Here is a 26,219-nt window from a genome sequence, read left to right as displayed (position 1 = left end):
CATGAGATGACTTCATTAATGACAGACTTCCTCTGCAGCAGATGCTGTAGGAAACATGTTGTTTTGTTCACCCCCCCATCTCCACCATTTATCCAGCACCTGGGATTCTTGCTGGTGAATGAAGAAGTGAATATTCTCAAGAGTCTGGGACATTTTTTTTTTTAACCCTCCACAGACTCTGTGTATTATTAGAATTGGGAAACACTGTCTTGTGTGAATGTCTCTCGGTATCTATTAAGGAGACAGTTGACAAATACTTGCTGATTTCATTCTGGACGTTCTGTCCAGTTGGAACATCCCTGAACCTTCTGAATGTGTAAGTCTTGCTCGTTCTAAGAGGAACAACATTTATCCACTCCTTGACCAATCTGGGGTATTGAGGACTAGTGGAGTCATTTCATGTTCCTCTCTGGTCCCCACCCTTTCAGACTGAGCAATCCAGGTGTCTATTTTCCAGACCCATCCTGTACCTGCTAGCTTTCCCATTCATTTGCATAGGTATTTCAAGACTGCTCTAGACCTGTGAGCTCGGCTTGATAGAAGTATCAAAAGTTGTTGCAAAAAGTCAAACTGTCTCCTCTACTTACATCTTGAAATATAGGCTTGATTAAGAAGCGGAAGTAAAGTCAACTCTTTGGTTTGGTGATTGCTTAAAGAAAAAAGGTTCTGATGAAGCTCATTTTTTAGCTAAAGGAATTCCCTTTGAAGTTAGGGCTTTGTTTTGCAAATATAAGGCCCTGTGAGCTACCAAAGGAGCTGAGTATAGGCTCTCCAACTGCAAACAGGCCACTGGCCTGTTTGAGACATTTCTGCTTCTGACGCCTTTTTAATGGACCAGAGAATTCTGGATTCCAGCTGTCCAAGGTAGCAGGTTATTTAAAATGTTAATTTAATTACATTACATCCTTATTTACAAAAACAGGTTAAACTGCAATTTCAGGTGACTTGTCCATAACAACAAACAGGGCAGAGCCTTTGTTGATAAATAGCTCACATTCCACAAGGCAGAGTCACACCCAGACCCCTTGGGAACCAGGGCTACAATCTTTGATCTAGCTAACCCTGCATACCAGAGCTAATTCGTTTTAAAAGTGCCTGATTTATTATTATTCAACATTCAACTTATATTTCTTTAGTGAATGATACCATTCAACACTTGCAAGTTAATAGGGTTGAAGATAAATTGCACTTAAAATATAGTGTGATCAGCCTTCTCAATTTGCAAGGCTAGTCGCTGAGTCTACTTCCTGTCCTTCTAGTGCCCTCATTGCCTCACTGGCTCCCTTACTAGGCTCCACCCCTTCTTTTCTTGTTTTTTGACTCTCCTTCCTCAATGATGGTCATACCTCTGGTGAAATTACAGCCCTTTTATATGCTTTCTTTATACATATTTTTATATATCTCTCTATATTTATCTAATAGGTAATGTGTGAGCATGATAAAAATTTCAGATAACATAAAAGACAATAACCTAAAAATTAATTCTCCCTTCCACTCTTGTTTCCCAACCTCTAGTTCTCCTTTTCCCAGGCAACCATTGCTAGTTTCTTGTGCTTTTCTGATAATAATCTATACACATACAGACAGTAGCAGACTTTACTGTTTTGCATCTTGCCTATTTCATTAAATAATATTTTGGAGATTGTTCCAGATCAGTTCATATAGAAATGCCTCATTATTTTTACAGTTGTATATTACCACAAAATTCATTTATGACTTGTGTGTGTATATGTATGTGTTTGCTCCTGTGTGTGTAATTGCTTTATTGAATTTCCCTTCAAAGCCTTATATATCTTTTACTTTGCGTTTCAGGAGAATGTGGTGTCTGGTCCCCTCTGTGTCCCTTCTATACTCCATTGCCTTTTACTTTCTGTCTCCTTCCTCCCATGGTTGGTGGCCCTGATGAGTGTGTGTGTGTGTGTGTGTGTGGGTGTGTGGGTGTGTGGGTGTGTGGGTATGGGTCTGTGTGTGGCTGGTCCTTTTTGAAGTGGTCTTTGAAGGCAGCTGGGGAAGAGGAGGGGAGAGAGAGGCAGCATGCCAATAGCTGTGGGCAGGACAGGATGTCTGAGGCTTTGTAGGCTCTCTCTGATATGGAGACCAGCATCCAGGCCTCCTCCTTCAGAATCTGGGGATGATAAGTAACTTGTTCTAGGGCTTTGTACAACTCTTTTCATCTTTAAGGGTTTAGGCTTCTCCCTCTGTAAGATGAGTCATCTATACAATGTAATTTCTAAGTCTCCAAGCTCCAAGCTCTACAATTCTAAGAAAATAAGCTCTCAAGTATTCTGCTGGTGGGAATGTAAAGGGTACATTCCATAGAAAGGGTGATTTGGCAATATCCTTCAAAATTACACATACCTATACCTATTGACCAAATAATTCTACTTCTAAGGATTTATTCTGTAGTTACACTTGCATATGCACAAAAGGATATAAATTCAAGGTTGTACATTGCAGCATTGTTTGTATATCAAAAGATTGTGGAAATAGTCTAAAAATATCCATCAATAAGGGACCATATACATATAGTATATTCTTACAACAGAACATTATACAGCCAGAAAATAGAATGCAGATACAATGAAATCTTGTATCACAAGGAGAAAGAGCAAAAAACAGCCACATACAGTAGTGTATGAATATCGAAACAACGTAGAGGAAATATAGAGCAAAAGAAGCCAAACTCAAAACGAGCACACACTATATGAATCTATTTAATTAAAGTTCAAAAACAGGAAAAGGGAATCTCTAGTGATAGAAGCTGGGCTTGTGGTTACCCCTGGGGGCAGGGCAGTGACTGAAAGGGGTCACAAGTGGCTTCTGAGATATTTGTCATGTCCTTTATCGAGTGAGAAGTGGTTACACAGGTGTGTTCCATTTGTGAAAATATATGATGTGGGCAGTTTTTTTGTGTTCTATATAGCAGTAAAACTGTAAAAGAATACATAAACTCTATAAGCACTAATATAAAACAACCTGATATATATTACCTGAAAAAAACATGAATCAAACATTTCCATATGTTTAAAAAAATGGGAACATATACCTGTACTTGCTTATATATGTATACAATACTTCTGGAAAGATGCTCAAAAAACAGACAACTTTGGTTGTCTAGTGAAGAGAGAATAATAGCTGAGAGAGAGACTTTTACTGCATGTTCAATTGTACATTTTGGACTTCAAATCATGCATATTTATTACTTATAAAATGAAAAGGAAGAACTCAAATTCAAAAATTAAAAAAAAAATTTTTGTGAGCCTAGGAAATACCCAGAAGTAAGGAAGTACTCACAAGAAGAAGGAAAGTAGGAGAAACACCCCCCCCCCAAAAAAAAACAAACCCACAAGAGTATATATTGAACATATAACTCAAAACTCAGTAGTGGGGAAGTGGGGGTAATGGAGAACGTTTGAATCTTCTAAAATTGAACAGATTGAACCTTGTCTTTATCTTCACTACCTTAATCATGGTTTAAAAACTAGTCGCAAGTTGTTGGTTTTTTTTTTTTTCCCTTTAAAGCTTTATTTATTAAAGGAATAAGATAATACCTACAATGGTCTTAACAGTAAGATATCAAATATCTATAAAGAAAAAGATAACTCCCTCCCACCTAACCCCTCCTATTCCAGCCCTCTGAGCTATCCAACGTGGTCAGCCCAGTGTAAATTCTTCCATCCCTTTCTCTATACCCACATGAATATATCTATAAATGGTCAGCAATATACCTATAGCATCATACTACTCTTTTTTTAAAAAAATAAATTTGTTTATTTATTTATTTGCTGCATTGGGTCTTCACTGCTGTGTGAGGGGAGGGCTTTTCTCTAGTTGAGGTGAGAGGTGGGGGGGTGCTACTCTTTCTTGTGGGGCTCGGGCTTCTCACTTCAGTGGCTTCTCTTGTTGTGGAGCAGGGGTTCTAGGTGTGTGGGCTCAGTTGCTCTGTGGCATGTGGGATCCTCCTAGACAGGGACTTGAACCCTTGTCCCCTACATTGGTAGGGTATTCTTAGCCATTGCACCACCAGGGAAGCCCCATACCACTCTTTATCACTCTTCAATTTGCATTTTCCACTTTAGCAATATATCATGGAAATCCTTCTGGGTCAATATAGATAGGTCTAACTAATTTTCATCATTGTATAACATTGCATAGTAGGGAGGCAGTACCATTAGTTCATGTATTCCACTATCTGCAGACAATCACATTGTTCCTAGTTTGTGTTTGTTTTGCACTTCAAGTAACACAATAAGCATCTGTGTTAGTTTCCTGTGGCAATTTTAACAATTATCACAAACTGGGTGGCTTAAAACAACAGAAATGTATTCTCTCTGGGATCTGGAGTTCCAAAATCTGAAATCAAAGTGTTAGCAGGCTCTGAGAACCCGTTCTGTGGCCCCCTCATAGCTTCTGGTAGCTGTCACAACCCTTGGCATTCTTTAGCTTGTACATGCATCACTCCCAACTCTGCCTCATTCTTCACATCCCCGTTATCTCTGGGTCTCTATCTCAAATCTTTCTGTGCCTTTCTCTTGAAAGGATGCCTGTCATTGGATTTAAGGCCCACCACAAATCTAGGATGATCTCATTTCAAGATCATTAACTTAATTACATCTGTAAAGATCCTTTTTCCAAATAAGGCTATGTTCACAGGTTCCAGGTGGACATATCTTTTGGAGGGCCAACATTTAACCCAACACAGCATCCTTTGGCCCATCCTTACAACTAGTATTTTCTTTAGCTTTTCTATAGGGCAGAGTTAATGTATTTTTTGGTCAATGGATAGATATATGTATTTTAAATTTTAATAGGTATTCCCAGATTACTCCTAGAAAGTTTGTGGCAATTTACACTCCCATCAGAGCTTGTTTCCCTATGTATCATTTATTGGTTTTGTTCATGTTTGCCAATCTAATGAGTGAAAAATGGATTACTGTTTTAATTTGCTTTTCCATGACTATTAGTGAAATACACATCTTTGTAATGAATCATTTGGGTTTTCTCTTCCATTAATTGCCTGCTTATATACGTTGTCTGTATTTTAAAAACATTGAGCTAAAAGTCCATTTATAGAGACTCTTTTAAGATAGAGATACAATGTGTTTGCCATATGTTTTGTGTAGTTCTATTCCATCTACTTTTGTTTTTTTTAACTTAGTGTGATGTCATGCAAAACTTTCAAAATATTTAAGTAGAATTTTTTTTGATGATTCTGGGCTTCCTGTCTTGCTTAAAGTTTCCCCTCACTTAAGTTGTATTTCTATTCTTTAAAAAATTTCCTCTAAGTCTTTGTTTTGTATATTTTTATGGCTCGAGATTTGGTTTATTATGAATAGTCAATTAAAGCAGGATCATTGATCAAATAAACTATTCTTTTATCACAGGCTTGTTTGCCACCTTTGCTTTCTATTAGGTTTACTTGAGATGCCATCCCAGACTACTCAACTATTTGAGATGTTACAGTAGCAATAAGTCACAATAACTTTACAATATACTAGCTTACAATAAGTTAAATTTTTGGTTTTGAGTCAGTGAAATTCAAGTGTGCCACTAAGAAAGAGGACCATGAAATTTCCCGGTTGAGGTCAAAAGATAACAGCAGATAAAGGTATGCGAACAGGGCTGGGTAAACTGTAAGGCTCTGCAGATAAATGTTAGTTGTTATCGCCAAAATGATCACACAGAAAAAGAATCTTGGGCTTGGAAGGCTGGACTTTTGCTTTTCTTACGAGTGCAGGGATTGAAGGGCCAGCTGTGGGGCAGCGGACCTAGCGGCCCCAGCCCCAGAACAGGAGTGACAGGAGAGGGGAAAGCAAAGCGCAGTGCCCAGGAACAGAGAGATCGGTTCAAAGTCGCAGAAGTGGGGAGAATGACTGGGAGGAGAAGGCCGGCAAGGAAACCTAGGAACAGAGTAATCTCTCGGAGGCGGCTACGAAGGCCGCGGCAGGTGGTGGGTCTCTTCTGAAGGCGGCTTGCTGTGGATTCCGGATCCCGAGTCCTCCCGGAGCCGCAAAGAGGAGCAGAAACGCCGAACATCAATCACCACGGCGGCTGCGCAGGCAGCAGGCGAAGACTCAGCGGTGGTTCGGCCTATCTCCCCTCCCAGCCCGGCCCAGCCCGGCCCAGCCCGGCCCGGCCCAGCTCGCAAGTCGGGGATTGGCCGCAGCGGCTCGGGGGGGCGGGGCGAGGGCGGCTGAGAGGCGGACCCGCGAGGCGCGCGCGCGGGCACGGCGGCGGCGCGCGCGTGCTCCGTCGGTCGGTGCGGCGGCGGCGGAGCTGGCCATGGCAGTTGCGGGTGGCGGGCTGGTGTAGCGCTGCGCGGGGCAGGCGGGTGGTGCCTGAGAGAGCCGGGGATGGGGGCGCCGCAGCTGGACGCTCGCAGCGGCCTGGGCTGCTGACCGCGCACCCGGAGCCGGGAGCTGGTGGCGGCGGCGGCGGCGGCGGCGGCGGCGGGCAGGTGAGTGCAGCGGCGCGGGACCCGGATGCGGCGCCGCTGAGGGGCGGCGCAGTCGCCGCGAGCCTGTGAGGTGCCCCCGCGCGGGCCGGCGGCGCGCTCTTGCCCGCCACAGCCTGCGGCGCCGGCGACTTGAGTGCCCGCGCCGCGCTTCCTGCTGGGCGCCGAGGGCGCCGGCCCGCGGGGGTGCCTCGCTCGCCTGCGGCCCTCCCGGGGCTCCCCGAGGTGAGCGGCGCTCCCCGGCCTCCGGGCGGCGGGGACGCGGCCGGGCGCCCCGGGCTGCCGGCGCCTTGGGTCGCGTTCCTGAGGGGCGTCTGGGGAGAGGCGGCGTCCGCGCCCCTCCCGTCCCTGCGGACACCCGCCAGCTCCCGTTCCTCAGATGCCTTTTTGCGCAGAGTGTATTTTAGGGGCGGAGATCCTGGACTGGTGGGATAGGGTCGTGTTTTCAAATCCCAGCGCCGCCACTGACCAGCCCTGGGGCCTTGGGCCAGAGTATCCGGATTTGTTAGCGGGAATAATTATACGTACTTTCACAGGGTTGTTGTGGAGCTAGGACAGGATGATATGCATGACCGAATAGCAAGTGCTCGGTCAGTGGTAGGCTGTGAGGAGTAACTCTTCTGCAGCATCTTCCCTTGTTAGCTATTGCTGATTCCTGGCTGCGGGTGTACTTTTGGTGGGCACGTTTATTTCCGAAGTGCTTTGATGTTGCAGTAACCTCCACTGGAGTTGCTTAATACTGGAACCTGTTATCTTAACAGTGGCCAAAATAGAATCCTGTAGCCTCATCCTCGAATCCTGGAGTTTCTCTCTCTTTTTTTTTTTTTTTTTTGCTAAGGCTGTTTTGGAATACCTGTCTCAGGTACCGAGTGGGAATTGCTGTTTAAAGGATTCGCTTTAGATGCAAGATGGTGGGACACATTAAACTTGAAGTGCTTTGCTGTTTAAGTAATCTTAAGTGACACTTAAACTCTGTCACTTGTTACAGAGTATAAACAGAAGAATATGGAAACAGACTCCTTTTTCTGTATTGCTGCATACGAAGGGAGTGACAGGTGCTTTTGTAAACATCATCGTGGGCAGTGTGACTGTTTGGTGAAGTCATCATAATTAAATTAGATGAGTACTTATTTTGAAGCACTGAATGGATGTTTGGAAATATGATTCCTAATAAAATCATCTCCAACGAGTCAGAATTCTCAGCAGTTCATTAATCATCTGGGGAGTTTTTAGGTTACACTGTGAGATTTTTATGGTAAAAGCAGAACTGCTTAAGTCATGATAGTGTAGCATAGGAAAGGGTGGTCAGGATAAAGATCTTAACCTAGTTCCCGAAGGCAAGTGTGGAACAAAGTAAAAATCTTAAGCTTTAATAATGGAATTGTATTCACTAAAGCAAGAATGACTGAAAACAAAAAACTTTGTTGTACAACCCCTGATTCACATCCTAATGAGGGTCTTCTACCTTCAGAGTGTTTTTTAGAAGTGGAGGAAATTGAGTTGGGTTTGATTTATTGCCGTTTGTCACCTTTTGTCTGTATTTCCTGCTTTTCTTAGAGACTTATCCATAAAGGCTTTTGATCCAACTTGCTTTGTGAATGTAAACAAAATACATAGAAAAAAATTAAAAGTTAACTTTGTAATCTAAATTATGTTCTTCCTTGTAGTCTAATTGTGTTCTTCCTAAATTATGACCTTCCCTGTTGTCTCACTGGTGAACCCAAGAGTAGCTAGCCACTGTGAAAAGGCTAGGGGTTAGAAGTCACATCTGGGTTCTTAGGCCTGGTCTTGGGTCCCAAGTAGCTTGGACTTTGGGAGTGTCACCCAATCTTCCTGGGCCTCAGTATTTTTGTTTATAGAATTTGAGAGTGTGTGGCCAGCAGGTTGGGAGGGTGGTGATGGATTAAAGAATCCTATAAAGGACGCTTCCAAAATACTGCACTTTTATGGATTTCCTTCTCTTCACTCTATTTCTCTCTTTTGTTGACTTTTCCTTCTCTTCCTGAATTCAAAACATCCTAATGCCTCAGGACATCCAAGCCCATCCCTCTACTTTTTGCTACCTGTATTCTCTTTGGATGATCTCATCCTGTCCTGTGGTTTAAATACTATCACTGTACTGTTGACTCTCAGATTTTTATCTCCAGTCCTGCACATCAAATTTCTTCTACCTGCCTACATATCTTCACTTTGTCTATCTTAAAACTTGACATGTTCAAAGTGGGCTCTTCCATTCTTCATTCATTGTTCCTTCCCCAGCAGCCTGCATTTCATGAGAGCACCCGCTGCCCCCCTCTTCCTCCTACTTAAGTGAAAAATCTGGTGGTCATTCTTAATTCATCGCTTGGCCTCACTACTCCCCCACTGCCGCACACAACCAGTCCTTCAGCAAACCCTGTTGATTTTGCTTCTAAAATGTATCCCGAATATATTTACTTCTTCCTGGATAGTAGCTTCCTAACTGGTCTCCTTGCTGCTGGCCTCGCTCTCCTACAGTCCATTTTCAGACAGCAGAGTGATTGTTACATGCTTTCCTGCTCCAGTGGCGTCTTACTACACTAAAAAGTAAATCCAGACTCTTTATCTGTTTTGTCAGTTAATTATCTTGCTTTTTTCTTGTTTATTTGTTTATGGTCTTTTCCCTCCAACATATTATAAGCTCTCTGATGGAAAGGACTTTGTCTTCCCTGGGGTATTCTCAGTGACCAGAACAGTGTCTGGAAAATTTAACTAATATTAAATGAATGAAAGTATGAATGAAATATATTATAAAATCTTCTGATTCCAAGTATAACATGTACTGAACACACTTGACTCTTTTTTGGTCCCAGATTTGTGCAAATGAATAAGTAATCACAGGGCCTAGAGTTATTCTCTTAGGTATCCTTACTCTCTCAGTCTTCATTAAGGTGCTGTACCTCCGGAAAAGGCTAAGCATTTGGACCTTAAGCCGTTGATAACGAAAACAAATGTGGATTTTGTTCATTGTATACTGAATCATTAGTATTTTTGCGAATAAGAAACCAAACAAGCTTTCCAGCCTTGTTTTGTTCATTAGAAGCACTGAATTTTGGTCTTGACTGGAGGGGACTGGTTCTGTAGGATGTGGTAGTTTAATCCAGTATTGCATACCAAATCCTATGGGGTAGCAGTTGGAATTTTTGTTTTTAAGATTTAAAACATTTATTTATTTATTTATAATTTATTTATGGCTACGTTGGGTCTTTGTTGCTGTGCACAGGCTTTCTCCAGTTGCGGCGAGCAGGGCTACTCTTCGTTGTGGTGCGCAGGCTTCTTATTGCAGTGGCTTCTCTTATTGCGGTGGCTTCTCTTATTGTGGTGGCTTCTCTTATTGTGGAGCTCGGGCTCTAGGCCCTCGGGCTTCAGTAGTTGTGGCTTGCGGGCTCTAGAGCACAGGCTCAATAGTTGTGGTGCATGGGTTTAGTTGCTCCGAGGCATGTGGGATCTTCCTGGACTAGGGATTGAACGCATGTCCCCTGCATTGGCAGGTGGATTTTTAACCACTAGCAGTTGGAATTTTTACAGAGGACAGGTGTTTTTATGTCAATTACACAATTTTTTTTTTTAATCTGAGACCCTCCCCCCACCTCCTCCTGCTTGTGTGCTTTTCTGTAAGTATCCTCTGAACCATTTGATTCAGTTATATCTTACCATATCTTGGAGATAAATGCCTGTCATTTGGCTTCTATTAACTGCTCAGTTGCAAGCTTTGTCATGTTGTAGAAACGGGCAAATAATTTAGGATTTCACCCCTGCCTGAGACTGAAGCCTTGAAGACTATCTAGCAGGTTTGTGAAGAAAGAAGGGTATGGAAAAAATCAAAGGGTAGAATTCCATTGTCGGAGTAATAGGAAAAAGATATGTTGGAGAAGGAAAATCTAGACTAGAAGAATAATACTGAATGTTTAGTAGAAGAGAAAAAGAAAAGGAAGATAAAGGGGAATATGATAGATTTTCAGGCTTGTGTGGGGAAACTTCACTTCTCACTCCTTTTAGCTTCTCATCTCCCTCTCCAAATTTTGACAGTTTTTTTTCCCCTTTGCCTTCTCTCCATTCCTTGATTTGTATAGGCTATTCTTCTAAGGAGTACCTGTGCACCTTTGGTAGTCTAACCTCTGTTGGGACACCCTTGTGTGAGAGAATGCTGCCCTTTCTTGAAGAGGCCTTTCTACTTTCTCATAATCAAGGTCTGACTTCCTGGGTTTTCCAGCCACTGGGTCCAGCTTTACACTTTGCTGTGACTCTAAACTGGTGTACTTCCTTTTTAAGTTGTTGTTCTCTCATATATTCCATGGTAGCCTTTATGTTACCGTCTCAGGTTAAATAATCCTGAGTCACAAGCTTCTAGTTGAGAGAAGAAAAATGCAAGGGATTAGTGCATAGTGTGTTACTACCTACCAGTTGCTCTGATAATGCAGATTGCGTATCTCTAATTTAGACCTTTCTTCTTCTGAGTCAGTACATGCTTTTTTTTTTTAAATAAAAAAGACATTTCTAAAAGGAGAGTGACATTGAATTTTTAAAATTTTACAAAAACTTTTTCATGTACAGTCCTATGAGTTTTAACACATGCCTAGATTCTTGTAACTACCACTACCACTAACATTATACAGAATAATTTCAACACCCCAAAGAATTCCCTCATACTGCCCCTTTGCAGTCAGCCTCCCCTTCATTTTTAACACTTGGAATTATTGTTTCTTTTTTTTATTGCACCTTGTGGCTTGCTTGAACCTGGGCCCTTGGCAGTGAAAGCTCCGAGTCCTAACTGCTGGACTGCCAGGAAATTCCCTGGAGTTTTTTTTTTTTTTTTTTTGGAGTTATTTTTTTAAAGAGAAAATTTCTGATGGATGGAATATTGCCAGAACTTGGAATAAGTGGATAATTGATCAACCTAATTGTTGACTTTCTTTTAGAAATATAGATGAAAGAATTCCAGTCTTCAATATAACAGGTTTACGTGCAATACAGTAATAAACCTTGTAGATGGAGGAATGTTTAAAAGACTTTAAATTAAAAAAAAAAAATACCGTATTCCTTCTGGAACCTGTCAAGCAAATCCCATAATGTCAAGTTACAATGGGGAGCATCTAACAAAGAAATTCGGGGGCTAAGTCTGTAATAAAATCATAAAGGATGGCATCACATATCTTCTCATGTGTCTTTGATAAACCCAGAATTCCCATTTACTGCAATCGCAGGGTAAGCTAGGGTAAATGAGATTAATTTTGTCATAGGGTAAATGAGATTAATTTTCTCAAGGATTATGTTATGAAGTCTCAGCTTTTCTCTCTTCTCTGTCTCTAGCATTGTCACCAGCTAGGCTATCCATTTTATTCCAACTCTTAGTTGTTTTAGGCATTCAACTTTCCTAGGGTTTGAGGGGAAGATGTGCTATCTTTATAGCTATGGTGCATTGCAAAGGTAGCTTTCCATTATTCGATTAACTTGTTTCCAGCCTAAAGCAGTCAATAATTTAGAAATTCCATCATTTCCTTAAAAAATATACAAATCCTTCCCCTGAGGCCTGGCTCCAGGATCTTTCTCCCGCTTGTTCACCAAGAGTGTATATTTCCTTATTTTCTTGACTATTTAAAATAGGCCACCTGAGGTTATTATCAGTTGACCCTTTAACTGGGGGTGTTCAGTGCCGAAATAAAGAATGTTAATCTGGCAGTCCCCTGTGTTGTGGTATTGTTAGAGCACAGCTCAGCAGCTCACAGTCCCCTACTGCAAAACCAGGGAGGGACTGCCTCATCCCTGTCCCTGTAGCTTGTCTCCTGCTGCTCTGGCTACTCAGGAGACCACCAGGCAAATGCTCACTTGCCTTCAGGGGAAATGCGATCCTGATTATCCATGCCTTCAGGAGGAGGATTATGTGGATTAAAAGAAATCCAAGGGTAATCCAGAAGCTTTATTTAAACTGCAGTTTAACCACATTCCTGACCATAGCTTTTCTTTGCATTTCTAATAACTAATTTATAATATTTACCAATTTCATGTTTATCTCCTTGTACCATTTAGAAGTAATGGTAGTTATGAAGTGAAGATAACATAGTTAGATAATCTACAGGCATGGCCCCGCATAATTTGGTGTTGACTGGGTGGTTTAACTACAATGCTTACTAGACCTTGAAGACCTGAATTCCATGAATTCCTTACCTGCTGAGCCACTGGAAGAAATTTGAGGTGATTGTCAACAAGAGGCCAAACTCCATTTTGAGACATTTGTACTTTACTAGCTTAAATGATTGAGCTTTTGTGATTTAAATGAGCATTGCAGAGTGTCAGAACTGTAAATTTATTGCAGCTTGAAGTTCTCTTTAATGTTTATTTAATCTCTTAAACTGTTAAACATTTTCGTAGGAATTAAACTGAAGACCTGCTATTTGAAATGGAGGTGCTCAGTTTTTGTAGCCAGGCCACTATTTACTACCCCTGACACGTTGCTTACGTGTAGTTTCACAGTAATTAATTTCTATTAAATAGTTGAAATATGGTCATTTAAAATTGCTTATTTTTTTTAATATGAATTTATTTATGTATTGGCTGTGTTGGGTCTTTGTTGCTGCACGTGGGCTTTCTCTAGTTATGGAGAGTGGGGGCTACTCTTCATTGAGGTGCATGGGCTTCTTATTGTGGTAGCTTCTCTTGCAGAGCACGGGCACTAGGCTCTCAGACTTCAGTAGTTGTGGCATGTGGGCTCAGTAGTTGTGGCTTGTGGGCTCTCGAGCGCAGGCTCAGTAATTGTGGCACATGGACTTAGTTGCTCCGTGGCACATGGGATCTTCCTGGCTTAGGGCTCGAACCCAGGTCCCCGGCATTGGCAGGTGGATTCTTAACCACTGCGCCACCAGGGAAGCCCTAAACTTGCTTATTCTTGTACTACTGATTTAGTGTAGATCTTGTTATTTAGATATTATATTGTTAAAATCAGTGTTTTCCTCTGACTTTATAAATCATTACAAATTGCTGCTCTTACGTTATCTGAACAAAAATTTATTTAAAACTTATTTCTGCAGTTGTATATTTTCAAAAGTTAGATTCCACATTTATCAGCTACATGGACATCATTCCTCCAGTTGAGATTCATTGTAGTTAATTACTGGAGGCATGTCCTAGGGAAAACCAACTGGAGCTCTTTTTTGCACCTTTATTTATTTATTATTTATTTTTGGCTGCATTGGGTCTTGTTGCTGCATGAGGGCTTTCTCTAGCTGCATTGAGCAGGAGCTGTTCTTAATTGCGGTGCGCAGCCTTCTCATTGGGGTGGCTTCTCTTATTGCAGAGCACAGGCTCTAGGCATGTGGGCTTCAGTAGTTGCAGCATGTGGGCTCAGTAGTTGTGGTTCATGGGCTCTAGAGAGCAAGCTCAGTAGTTGTGGCATGTGGGTTTAGTTGTTCCATGGCATGTGGGATCTTCCTGGACGAGAGATTGAACCCGCCTGCATTGGCAGGCATATTCTTTTTTTGTTGTTTGTTTTTTTAAATTAATTAATTAATTAAATTGGCTGCGTTGGGTCTTTTTCTTTTTTGCTGTGTGCGGGCTTTCTTTGGTTGCGGTGAGTGGGAGCTACTCTTCATTGTGGTGCGCGGGCTCCTCATTGCTGTAGCTTCTCTTGTTGCGGAGCACAGTCTTTAGGCGCGTGGGCTTCAGTAGGTGCAGCACATGGGTTCAATAGTTGTGGCTCACGGGCTCTAAAGCACAGGCTCAGTAGTTGTGGCACACGGGCTTAGTTGCTCCTTGGCATGTGGGATCTTCCTGGAGCAGGGATCGAACCCGTGTCCCCTGCATTGGCAGGTGGATTCTTAACCACTGTGCTACCTAGGAAGCCCAGGCAGGCATATTCTTAACCACTGTGCCACCAGGGAAGTCCTGGGACTCTCTTAACATGCTTGTTTTTTGCTCTGTGAGCTTAAGGAAACATCATAGGAGACGATGGCTGTTGGTTTTGGACAACATTACGATCAGTTATAATTATTTTATTTTTGTTCTTTAAATGGCTGTGGAAATTTCACATTTTCATTGGAATTATTAGTTGGCTTAACTCTTGATGTAAGAGTTCCATTATTAAATTTTTTCCTAACTAACTGAGAGGCTTCTGGGTCTTAGATTCTCATTCCACCTACAAGGAATGCCTACTCTTTGTGTGTGTGTGTGTGTGTGTGTGTGTGTGTATGTATGTGTATGTGTTATAGAGAACTATATATGCGATACCAACCAGTAACAATTATTTTACCTTTAACTTATGAAGAATTCACTCTCTTCTCCTTGAGGCCCAGGCAGTTGTTTTTTTTGTTTTGTTTTCTTTAACAACTTCTATTGAGATGCAATCGACATACACTTCACTCTGTATGACAGTCTCTAGGTCCATCCACGTCTCTACAAATGTCTCAATTTCGTTCCTTTTTTAACAGCTAAGTAATATTCCATTGTATATATGTACCACATCTTTTTCTGTTCATCTGTTGATGAACATTTAGGCTGCTTCCATGTCCTGGCTATTGTAAATAGTACTGCAGTGAACATTGGAGTGCATGTCTCTTTTTGAATTATGATGTTCTCTGAGCATATGCCCAGTGGTGGGATTGCTGGGTCATATGGTAATTCTGTTTTTAGTTTTTCCAGGAACCTCCATACTGTTCTCCATAGTGGCTGTATCAATTTGCATTCCCACCAACAGTGCAAGAGAGTTCCCTTTTCTCCACACCCTCTCCAGCATTTATTGTTTGTAGATTTTCTGATGATGCCCATTCTAACCAGTGTGAGGTGATACCTCATTGTAGTTTTGACTTGCATTTCTCTAATAATTAGTGATATTGAGCAGCTTTTCATGTGCCTCTTGGCCATCTGTATGTCTTCTTTAGAGAAATGCCTGTTTAGGTCTTCTGCCTATTATTTTGATTGGGTGGTTTATTTGATATTGAGCAGCATGAACTGTTTATATATTTTGGAGATTAATCCAGGCAATTATTTTTTTAAATAAATTTATTTATTTATTTATTTATTGACTGAATTGGGTCTTCGTTGCTGCACACGGGCTTTCTCTGGTTGCAGCTAGCGGGGCCTACTCTTCGTTGCGGTGTGTGGGCTTCTCATTGCAGTTGCTTCTCTTGTGGAGTGCAGGCTCTACGCTTAGAAGCTTCAGTAGTTTCAGCACGTGGGCTCGGTAGTTGTGGCTCATGGGCTTTAGAGCACAGGCTCAGTAATTGTGGCGCATGGGCTTAGTTGTTCCGCAGCATGTGGTATCTTCCCTGACCAGGGCTTGAACCTGTGTCCTCTGCAGTGGGCAGGTGAATTCTTTTTTTTTTTTTTTGGCACACGGGCTTAGTTGCTCCGCGGCATGTGGGATCTTCCTGGAGCTGGGATCAAACCCGTGACCTCTGCATTGGCAAGCGGATTCTTAACCACTGCGCCACCTAGGAAGCCCCCTGCAGGTGAATTCTTAAACACCGCACCACCAGGGAAGTTCCCCAGGCAATTATTTTTTAATCAGTGATTTTTTTAATTCTGTGTGCTCTGCCTATTGTTACCTGCTTCCTTTTATTAATATGTTCTTTTGTCATTGAAAGCTGTGGCTGTCAATATAGCCTATTAGAAAAACTCCTGTGTGATTTACTATACAGAATTAAACTATAACCAAAGTTAACATTATTGAATGCTCAACTGTGTGTCAGGTTATACTAAGTCCTCTTTGTGTATTATCTATTTTATGTTCATAACAAACTCGTAATGAAGGTACTAATGATATCCTCATTTAAGAGATGAGGAAACTGAAGCTTTGGGAAGTTAACATGCCAGGTGGCACACAGCTTTTAAGTGGGAGAGGCGGGTTTCAAACTCAAGTCTTTATGACTCTATAATTTATGCTTTTGCTTATTTATTTTGAAATCTATTTATTTTTTATTGAGGAATAGTTGATTTACAATATTATATAAGTTTCAGGTGTGCAAGGTAGTGATTCACAATTTTTAAAAGTTATACTCCATTTATAGTTATTATAAAATATTCACTGTCTTGTACAATATACCCTTGTAGCTTATCTTATACTTGGTAATTTGTACCTCTTAATACCCTATCCCATCTTGCTCCTCCCTGCTTCCCTCTCCCTACTGGTAACCACTAGTTTGTTCTCTGTATCTGTAAGTCTTTTTTCTTGTATTCACTAGTTTGTTTTAATTTTTATGTTCCATGTGTAAGTGTTATCATACAGTATTTGTCTTTCTCTGACTTATTTCACTTAGCATAATACCCTCCAAATCCATCCATCTTGTTACAAGTGGCAAAATTTCATTCTTTTTTTATGGCGGAGTAGTATTCCATTGTGTGTGTGTGTATGTATATATATATATATATATACATACACACACACCACTCTTCTATATCCATTCATCTGTTGATGGACACTTAGGTTGCTTCCATATCTTGGCTATTGTAAATAATGTTGCTGTGAACTCTGGGGTAGAATTTATGCTTATAACTGATTGCCTCAATACATTTTTACTTTCTAGGTCCTTCAGAAGAAGGTTGGAAGAGGCTATATAAGTTTAAAGTGTTGTTTTTTAATATAATAATTACCGTCTTCATTTTATGGTACCTGGGTATTTGAAGACAGGAAGCAATTTTCTAGTCATTTAACCATTAACTTTCACTCACTAATCTTAAACAAGTTTTTGTGTATAGTCCTCTTTTATGGATACAAGTTAAGAGTTAAACAATGAATTAGTTATGTGATACAGTATACTTTTTTTTTTTAGTATTTATTTATTTTGGTTGCTCTGGGTCTTAGTCGTGGCTTGTGGGATCTTTCTTGCGGCATGTGGGATCTTTCGTTGCAGGGCGTGGGGCTTCTCTCTAATTGTGGCTAGCAGGCTCCAGAGCATGCGAGCTTAGTTGCCCGGAGGCATGTGGGATCTTTGCTCCCCGACCAGGGATTGAACCAGAGTACCCTGCATTAGAAGGCGGGTTCTTAACCTAGACTACCAGGGAAGTCCCGCATGTATCTTTTCAAATTAATGTGTTTTTTTTTTCTGATATGTACCCAGAATTGGAATTTCTGGATCGTATGGTAGTTCTATTTTTATTTAACTATTTTATTTAGATATATGTTTATTTTTAATAGTTGGTACATGTGTGTCATAAAATTTAGAACAGATACAGTGAAATGTAAGTCTTCTGCCTCTCCTAATTCTCTCTCAGGAGGTAATCACTCAAGTTTTTGTGTGTTGTTCCTTAGATAACCTATGCATTTATGACTATACACACACATAAACCCCCACCCTCACAAATGGTAGCATCGCATACTCATTGTTCTTTGTGTCTTTTCTCATTACTTAAAAAGATATTTGATATTATGTATCTGTAGTTCCATAACTGCTTTATTCTTTTTCATGGCTTCTTAGTATTCTTTTGTATCAGTATAACATAATTTTTCTCTGTTTGTATATGAATTGACATTTAAATTGTTTCTAATCTTTTGCTATAGTTTTGACTAATTTGAAGTGGCCAGATTTGAAATCACGGTTTGCTAGGTATGTGTGAAGACAGAGAGAGAGAGAAAGGCCATTATAATGATTGAGACAAGAGAGGAGGATGAGCAGGAGAAAAACTAGAGAGCTAGAATAATGAAGGAAGAGAAGGAGTGAAGGAGAGGAATAAAGGATAGGAATGAAATAGCCCAGATCTTTCCAAGGCAGATACTAAAACCAGACTCAATCTTTCTATTACTGCCTTGGAACCAGACTGTTCCAAGTTATTAGCCATGAGATCTTGGGCAAGTTATCTGTTCTCTCTGTGCCTCCATTCCCTCATCTGCAGAATGGAATAAATGGGGTAATAACACCTCATCATATGTTGGTAACACATTCAGCTGTTGGTACAGCATCCATTCACATTGAGAAAGCTTTCTGCTCCCCACCTCCCAGCTTTGCTTTTATTCAGCTTTTTACAATTCAGGTATACTCCTTCCCAAAACCATCTAGGTTACATCACCCTAGTCTTAGATTTCACCTCATTCCTTTGAAATTCCCATATCTTACTGTTTATCCCATCTGAGGGTGGGGAACCATCTCTTGTAATGTCTTGTATAATTGTTTTCACCCTGCAACCACCACTAAAATACTTAGCACAGTGCCTGGCATATAGTAGGCACTTGATAATCTTTGACCTAAACTGAAGAAAGCCTTGGGCCTTAGGAACATTGAACCTAGAGAAATGCTAACTTTTCCACCCTTTCCCCAGCCACCCAGTTTTCATTCCCTGAGGCAACTTGTGGTTGAAAATGTGTTTTTCCTCAGTTTATATAATATAAACAAATACATACATATACACATACATACTTATATATCCCCCCCTTTAAAAAAGAAAACAATAGCACACTCTAGACATTGTTATGTACATTGTAGTCATCGCAGAAAGGAATAATGGGGCTTGCTAGGTGGTGCAGTGGTTAAGAATCTGCCTGCCAATGCAGGGGAAATGGGTTCGATCCCTCGTCCCGAAAGATCCCACATGCCGCGGAGCAACTAAAAGCCCGTGTGCCACAACTACTGAGCCTGCGCTTTAGAGCCCATGAGCCACAACTATTGAGCCCATGTGCCGCAGCTACTGAAGCCCACGTGCCTAGAGCCTGTGCTTCGCAACAAGAGAAGCTACGGCAATGAGGAGCCTGCGCACCACAACGAAGAGTAGCCCCAACTCACCACAACTAAAGAAAGCCCGCGCACAGCAAAAAAGGACCCAACACTGCCAATAAAATAAATAAATGAATAAGTTTACTAAAAAAAAAAAAAGGAATGTTGTTCAATTCTGTGGGGACTTCACCCAAATGAAATTGTAAGCATTGTTCCGTTTTCCAGTAAGACTCTTGCTGTAGTGTGGACAGGTGTGATTGGTGAGTCAACCGTCTACCACTTACAATGAGATTGTAACAGCCTTTTTTTCTGTACAACAAAGAAGCTTTGTAAATAAAATTTTAACATTTTGAAAAAAGAAATGGTAGGCACCATTTAATTTTTTAAAAACTTTGAAATAATTGTAGATTCATATGTTGTTGTAAGAAATAATATGGAAGAATCCTGATTACCCTTTACTCGTATTTCTCCAGTGGTAATATTTGCATAACTATAGAAAATAAAATCAAAGCCAGGAAATTGACTTTGGTACAATCCATCCACCTTATTCAAACCCACCGGTTTTACGTGTACTTATTTTTGTGTGTTATTTAGTTCTGTGCATTTTCATCACATGTATATATTTGTGTGATCACCGCCACAGTCAAGATACAACAGTTACATCACAAGACTCTCCCATCCCACCCACCCTTTTTTAAGCTCTGGCAACCACTAATCTGTTCTCCATCTCTATGATTTTGTCATCTTTAAGAATGCTACGTAGGGAGTTCCCAGGTGGTCCAGTGGTTAGGACCTGGTACATTCACTCCTGGGTCCTAGGGTATGATCCCTGGTTGTGGAACTAAGATCCCGCAAGCCACATGGCATGGCCAAAAGAAAAAAAAGAATGCTATGTAAATTCTCCAGGATGTTACCTTTGAGATTGGCTGTTTTTCATTCAGCATACTTCCCTGAACTTCCATCCAAGTTATTGCACATTATCAGTAGACATTCTCTTACATAGCCATAGTATAATTATCAAATTTAGGAAATTTAACATTGATAAAATATTATTACCTATAATCCATATTCCAGTTATACCAGTTGTATTAATTATATTCTTTATACTGTCACCACCATTGCCCAATCCAGTATCACATTATGAGTATGATTGTCAGGTCTCTGTAATTTCCTTTAATATGGAACATTTCCTTTTTTTTTTTTTTTTGTCTTTAATAACTTTGATATATTTGGAAAGTACAGGTCAGTTTATGTTGCAGAATGTCCCTCATTTGGGTTTGTTGTTCTTCATGATTAGATCCAGGTTATGCATTTTGGGCAGGAGCACCGTGGAAGTGATATTGTATATCCCTCAGCATAAGCATGATGGCAGTTCATTCCATTACTGGTCATTTTAACTTTAATTACTTGATAAAAGTGATGTTGGCCTGATTTCTCAATTTAAATTTGTTAATTTTTGCTTTTGTCATTAATAACTTTTTATGGGAGGATACTTTTGAGTCTAAGTAAAGATCCTGTTTCTCATCAAACTTTCACCAATTTTAGCATCCCTAGAGGGTTTTTTTTTTTGATACCTGAATTATTATTATCATGATTGCAAAATGGTGATAAACTTTTAAAGGCTGGCAGAAAGGCAAAGCTGACTTCCGCTTCAGCATCCAGTTAACAAAGTAGAAAAAACAATTCTCTTATATATATATGTTAATAATATAAACGCATGTTTGAGAATCTGAAAGCAGAGGTAGTTTAAAAAAATTTTTTAGGACAGTGTTGATTTACAGGTAAATTATGATTGTCCAGAGTTCCCGTATACTCTGCATACAGTTTCTCCTATTATTAACATTACTATGGTACATTTGTTACACTTAACAAATATCCATAAATTGTTATTAGCTGAAGTCCATATTTTATTTAGATTTCTTTGGCTTTAATGTCTTTTTTTCTGTTGTTGGATTCCATCCAGGATACCACATTGCACTGAGTTGCTGTATATCCTTAAAGTTCCTCTTAGCTGACAGTTTCTCAGACATTCTTTTTTTTTTTTAATAAATTTATTTATTTATTTATTGGCTGTGTTGGGTCTTCCTGGTTGCTGCACACGTGCTTCCTCTAGTTGCGGAGAGTAGGGGCTACTCTTCATGGTGGTGCGTGGGCTCCTCATTTCAGTGGCTTCTCTTCTGGTGGAGCACGAGCTCTAGGTGCACGGCCTTCAGTAGTTGCAGCACTGTGGGCCCAATAGTTGTGGCTCGTGGGCTCTAGAGCGCAGGCTCGATAGTTGTGGCACATGGGCTTAGTTGCTTTGTGGCATGTGGGATCTTCTCAGACCAGGGATCAAACCTGTGTCTCCTGCAGTGGCAGGCGGATTCTTAACCACTGTGCCACCAAGGAAGCCCCTCTCAGGTGTTCTTTATTCTTGAAGACCTTGACAGTTCTGAGGAATACCGGATCAGGTATTTTTGCACAGTATCCTTCAATTGGATTTCTCTGATGATTTTTTAAAAAATGATTAGACTGGAGTTATGAATTTTGGGGAGGAAGACTACAGAGATAAAGTGCCATTTTCATCACATACGGTCAACATGACTTCTCATTGCTGATGTTGATGGTTACCACCTGGCTGAGGTGGTGTTTGTCAGGTCTCTCCACTGTAAAGTTATTGTCCTCTTCCTCTTTTCATGTTACACTCTTTGAATGAAAGGCACCATGTGCAGCCCACAACTAAGGAGAGGGGACGTGTGTACCATCTCTTTGAGGGGAGTGTATCTACATAAATTACTTAAAATTCTTTTGCATGGGATATACGACTCCTTCCCCACTCCCATTTATTTCTTTATTTAGTCATTTATATTAGTATGGACTTGTGGATATTTAGTTTATACTTCAGGTTGTAATTCAATACTACTTTCTTTACTTTGTTGTTCAAAATGTTCCAGCTTGGCCACTGGGAACTTTTTCAGTTGGCTTCTGTGTCCTTTTGATGTTGTTGTTGTTGTTTTAGCACTTACTTTCTTGTACCACAAGATGTTCAGGGCTTATCTTTTTTATTTCCTGCTTCACTCCTAAGATCAGTCACTTCTCCAAGGGTCCCTGGTTCCTTATATTGGAGGATGGTATTTAGAAACTAAGACCTGGGCACTATGTGTTTATTACTACTTGGGTATCATTGCTTCTAGGCCTTCTTGGCTGACAGAGCAAGGAAATAGGTGAATATCTGAACCTATGAATATATAATTTCTGTAGATATTTCTTATGTTTTTAATTTTTTAATTTTTAATTTTTTGGGCATGCCGCATGGCTTGCCGGGATCTTAGTTCTCCAGCCAGGGATCGAACATGTGTCCCCTGCAATAGAAGCACAGAGTCTTCACCACTGGACCGCCAGGGAAGTCCCTTGTTTTTTTTTTTTTTTTTAATTTTTATTTATTCATTATAAATTTTAAAAAATTTTTAGTAAACATTTTTATTTTTAACCATCTCATTCCATGTTAAACTAAATGAGTTCCTACTGATGTTTCCAACTCTAAACCATCCTAGCTTCTTGTTGTTTAACTGTCCCACTGTAATGGTAAGAAACCTGGCTTTTGTTTTTTTTTAACAGTGTCTTTCACAGAACAGAAGTTTTAAGTTTATTTTATTTTTTTATTTTTATTTATTTTTTTGGCTGTGTTGGGTCTTCATTGCTGCTCCTGGGCTTTTTGCTAGTTGTGGTGAGTGAGGGCTACTTTTTGTTGCTGTGCAAGCAAGGGCTTCTCATTGCGGTGGCTTCTCTTGTTGCTGAGCAGGGGCTCTAGGCACTTAGGCTTCAGTAGTTGCAGCATGCGGGCTCAGTAGTTGTGGTTCACAGGCTCTAGAGTGCAGGCTCAGTAGTTGTGGCATACGGGCCTGGTTGCTTGAAGGCATGTGGGATCTTCCTGGACCAGGGATCGAACCTGTGTCCCCTGCATTGGCAGGCAGATTCTTAACCAGTGTGCCACCAGGGAAGTTCCAAGAAGTTTTTAATTTTAATGAAGTCCAACTTACCATTTTCCCTCCATGGGCCATGCTTTTTTTTTTTTTTTTTTTTGTCTCACTGTGTGGTGTATGAGATCCTAGTCCCCAACCAGGGATTGAACCCGCACCCCCTGCATTGGAAATGCGTAGTCCTAACCACTGGCCCGCCAGGGGAGTCCCTTTCTGGATCGTGCTTTTGATGTTGTCTAGAAAACTCATAGTGAAACCCAAGGTCACCTAGATTTTCTCCTAGAAGTTTAATAGTTTTTCATTTTACATCAAAAATAGCTTTTTGAGCTTCTTTTAAGTGAGAGATTTTTACTGCTTGAATAAGTAATATATTTTGGCTTTTTTTTTTCTGACTTTAATTTCTTGGATGGGGTATTGGTGTCAGTCTTAAGTTTCATGGTTAGAGAAAGAAATAGTGAAATGAAATTTTAAAACTTCTTTAGAGGTGAATAAAAAGTTCTTATAATTTCAGAATTGAAATACTATGTCATATGGAGAAAATAAATCCATCTTTTCCTAGCCATTTCTCTGATTGAGGGTATAAGACATACAATAAAATAATCAACACATGAGACAACATATACAGTAATGTTTGTCTTTATAAAAACCTTTAAATTCTGAGGAGGCCATTGTGAGCTGGACTAGTAAGAGAAGGCATCCTGGAAGCCAGACTTGAATTAGGTCTTGAAGGACTTGGTGATAAAACTTTCTTAACTGAGGGATGGGACAAAAAGTAGATTGTAGGCAGTAAGGGAGCTAGTGGGGAAAGACGAATGGAGATAATGTTGGCTGATAAGGAAAGGAGAAAAAGGATGGAAGGAAAGAAAGTGAGGTGTGTGTTTTTGCATTCAGAGGTAAAAGATCTAGTTGGTAGAAGGGAATTGAAAATGCTAGCAGGTAAGCCAAGTACAGGAATTAGATGCCTCAAGATGCTGGATTTTGTGGGGTGTTTTTTTTTGCTTGTTTTAATTTATTGTTTTTAAACAGGTAGTACACTCCTATGATTCAAAATTCAAAAGGAAACAAAGAGTGTACACTAAAAAGTTTCCTTTCTACCTGTGTCCCAGCCACCCAATTTGCATTCCTTAAAGCAACCAAATGCATTTTTCCCAAGGGCTATATGAGCAAATAAATTCGTATTTGTATTTATTTGTATATATATATATGCCTCTTCCTTTTTTAAAAAAACAAAAACATAGCATTCTCTAAACATTGTTCTGCACATTGTTCTTTGTTTTGCTCCCCCCCTCTTCCCGCATTGTACCTCTACTTAATGTAATGTGTCAACTCAGTCATTCCTGGGATGCCTCTGTCTGCTGATCACGTATAGTTATCATGTGGCTGAATGAATGAATGTAACAGTGATGGTCCTCTGATTGTTTCTTTTCAAGTCTGAAAAAATCACTGAAGATTTTATAAACAAACCACTGAAGTGCTTATAATTGTGTTAACATACCTATCCCTTAGTCTACATAGAAACTTACCCTGCTGATCTAATTAAGGAAATCATGATTCTTTTTGCAAGGGGAAGAATCCTTTTGAAATGGCAGATGGACTTCCTAATGCTGATTTTAATACTTACTGAGTTTTTTAAAGGCCAGTGCTCAAAGTGTGCTGGGAAAGAAATTGTAGAAATTAAGAATTCTTAAGAAATTGTGTCATGCATTTAATGACCAGATTTTATCTGATTTTATAGAGATGTTCTTAATAGTTGGTAAGAATATCAAATAAGAATAATAAACATTGTCGTAACCACTTAAAGATCGTATGAGGTTTTTTTTTTTTTTTTTTTTTTTTTTGCTGTACCAGGCAGCAGGTGGAATCTTAGTTCCCCAACCAGGGGTCGAACTCATACCCCCTTCTTTGGGAGCGCAGAGTCTTAACCACTGGAGTGCCAGGGAAGTCCCTGAGGCTTCTTGAATAGGTCACATAAAAAGTAAATAAAAATGAGAATATAGTGAAATTTTAGTGAACATAATGGATAATAGTTTCTCTCCCTTTTAAAAGAAAAGCCTGTTTTTTTCCTTTTTCGTTTTCTTTCTCTCTCTCTCTCCTTTTCTTTCTCTTTCTCTTTTTTTTTGGCCACGCCACGTAGCTTGCGGGATCTTTAGTTCCCCGACTAGGGATTGAACCTGGACCATGGTAGTGAAAGTGCTGATTCCTAACCATTGGACTGCCAGGAAGCTCCCAGAAAAGTCTGTTTTCTAAACTGTGCCATTATTATTGTTCTTTGAACCTTGTTCTAAGGGTATATGGCAAAGTGAATGTCTCTGTGTGGTGCCATATTTACAGGTTTTGGTGCCAATGAAAAATATGTTATGATTTTAACTACTCAAAGTTTAAGTGATCGGCTTTTATAAGGCATAAGAGGAACTAGGAAATTATTTTAATGACTGTTTTCTAAAATATTCACATAGCCTTTTCTTTAAGAGGTCAAGTAATTTGTGAAGTTACTTCTGTTCCTATTTCTTTACCTAGAAAATGTGCTAACAGTATTAACCTGTTTGTTGTAAGTGATCTAACAGTAATTGAATGCTTTGCTAATATGATGTGAAATACTAGTGAGCTGACTCTGGTCAAAATTCAGACCGTTGGAATGTCAGATTTGTTCTTCCAGGAGGTTGGGGCTTTCCTAGGCACGTAAGCTAGAGATTTCCTGAAATTGTGGCAGAGAGCCTCTGCATTTTAGAGCTTTATTTTACAGTTGAGAGTGGAAACCTAGAGAAGGAGGTTGCCAGCTCTGGGGTGTGCAGTGACTTCCCTAGGGCCACAGGCTCCTTTAGCTCTGTGTTGAATTTACCCTTCATGCCTGGGAATTGTTCCAAGAGCTTTTCTTATCATCTTAGTGTGACATCCCACCCTAACCCCATCCCAGGCTTTACTGCCAAAGGATTTCTTTTTCCCTGCACAAGTACTTCTTCAGGTATCCAGTTAATGAACAAACCTAGAGATATTGGTTGAGCATTGAGGTAGTGGGCTAGGTATAAGTGAGAGAGACAAGTATGTGTCCTGTCTTCAAGGATGTTATGATGTTGTTGTTTGGATTGGGAGGGTGATGTTCATTCATAGAAATGTAAGAAGGCATTGATTTGAAATCAAACAGTGCAGATAAAG

At 40.2% G+C, this 26,219-nt stretch overlaps 1 protein-coding gene across 6 annotated transcripts in view; it reads left to right on the top strand.

Moving 5' to 3' along the window:
• The window catches only part of PIK3CB (phosphatidylinositol-4,5-bisphosphate 3-kinase catalytic subunit beta), a 186,630-nt gene that overhangs the window by 5,410 nt on the left and 155,001 nt on the right, over positions 1 to 26,219 (top strand). For 3 of the 6 annotated variants that reach the window (XM_057738338.1, XM_057738337.1, XM_057738333.1), the window contains exon 1: positions 6,250 to 6,457. The exons of 1 other annotated variant lie outside the window; for it this stretch is intronic. The gene's annotated coding sequence lies outside the window, so the exon portion shown is untranslated. Of the gene's footprint in view, positions 1 to 6,224; positions 6,458 to 6,658; positions 6,680 to 26,219 lie in introns of those variants that run through there. 2 more of the 6 variants (XM_057738336.1, XM_057738335.1) reach the window with 2 other exon arrangements.

Source organism: Hippopotamus amphibius, chromosome 6 (assembly GCF_030028045.1).
Source record: "Hippopotamus amphibius kiboko isolate mHipAmp2 chromosome 6, mHipAmp2.hap2, whole genome shotgun sequence".
NCBI lineage: Eukaryota > Metazoa > Chordata > Mammalia > Artiodactyla > Hippopotamidae > Hippopotamus > Hippopotamus amphibius.
The sequence above is the reverse complement of the archived record's forward strand: the minus strand, read 5'-3'. Positions and strand labels throughout refer to the sequence as shown.